Source organism: Amphimedon queenslandica, unplaced genomic scaffold (genome assembly GCF_000090795.2).
Source record: "Amphimedon queenslandica unplaced genomic scaffold, v1.1 AMPQUscaffold_12557, whole genome shotgun sequence".
Taxonomy (NCBI): domain Eukaryota; kingdom Metazoa; phylum Porifera; class Demospongiae; order Haplosclerida; family Niphatidae; genus Amphimedon; species Amphimedon queenslandica.
The window spans coordinates 23,024-24,320 of record NW_003547206.1 but is presented as its reverse complement, the minus strand read 5'-3'; positions in this window follow the sequence as shown (position 1 = coordinate 24,320).

The following is a 1,297-nucleotide window of genomic DNA, read 5'->3' as shown; positions in this document are numbered from 1 at the left end:
TATTGTTAGTCTATCCCTTGCTATGGAGGTTGGTGCTGTGTGCAAGATTCCTCCAGAAGATGTACCTCAGGTTCTCTTATTCTATCATGATTTGGGATCTGTTCTATATTATCCTCAGCTAGAGGGTCTTAAAGAGAAAGTCATAGTTGACCCAAAGTTCTTTATCGATGCTCTTGGAAAGATCTTCACATTTCAAGCTAGCGCTACACATGTCAGGGAGTGGGAGATATTTTATCAATATGGTATCCTCACACAACCACTGTATTCATCAGTCTGGAAGGAATGCGGAGATCTTAAGCCTGAAGATTTCATTGCAGTATTGCTTCACTTTCGCCTTGCTGCTCAAGTTACTATTGAAGATCAAGATATTTGCTCCTTGCGATACAAGCAGTATTTTGTTCCTGCCATTCTAAAGCTGTGTGAAGATAATGCTGTAAGTCTGCACAGCAAGGAGGTTGCTTCACCACTTCATATAACGTTTGAAACTGGTTTTGTTCCTCCTGGTTTCTTCACTCGTTTTGTTGCTGTCATAGCCAATCACCCCAACATGACCCTGTACCTTGAAGAAGGAGTATATAGGAATCGTGTTACTTTTGGTTATGAGGATGAGAAGAATAGAAGCATTGAACACTTGACAGTTACTGATCAACATGATGCCATCCAGATTAATGTTCATCGACCTACTTTTCACACCAATCCAGTTCCTCTTTCCAATGTATGTCAAGATATCTTAGTTCTGTTGGAAGATTCCGCTAAAGAAGTGGAGAACATTCTTCAGAATTGCATTGGAAGAGGTTTTGAAGAATTACCCAAATATTCCGTATCAAGATCACTACGTTACATCTGTGATGGCTGTCCTGTCTCCTCTAAGCTTCATTTTCTCACACCAGCAAAGTATCAAGCCAGACATCCAGAGGCGTATTTAGGGGGGGGCTGAGGGGGCTTGAGCACCCCCCTCAGGGCTGGGCTCAGAAAAAAATTACTGAAGTCCTGGACTCTTGCATCACTACCAAGCCTCTTAGTAAAGTTATCTAGCCCCCTGATCATGATTTCAGCAGTTTCCAGTGCTTTAAGGAGCAATCAGAAGTACCAGTAACATAGCAGTATCACTGGCGGATCCAGAAAAATTAAAAGGGGAGTTCCATTTCACTTAAGTAGGTGTAGCTCATTAATTTTAATTAAAATTTGGGTGTAGATCTAACTAATAAAATGGAGGAAAAGTGATGCAAACTGACTGCAAAGAATCCAAAGATACTGCAAAAAGACAACTTCTTCTGCCAAAGGGGGGGTTCCATGG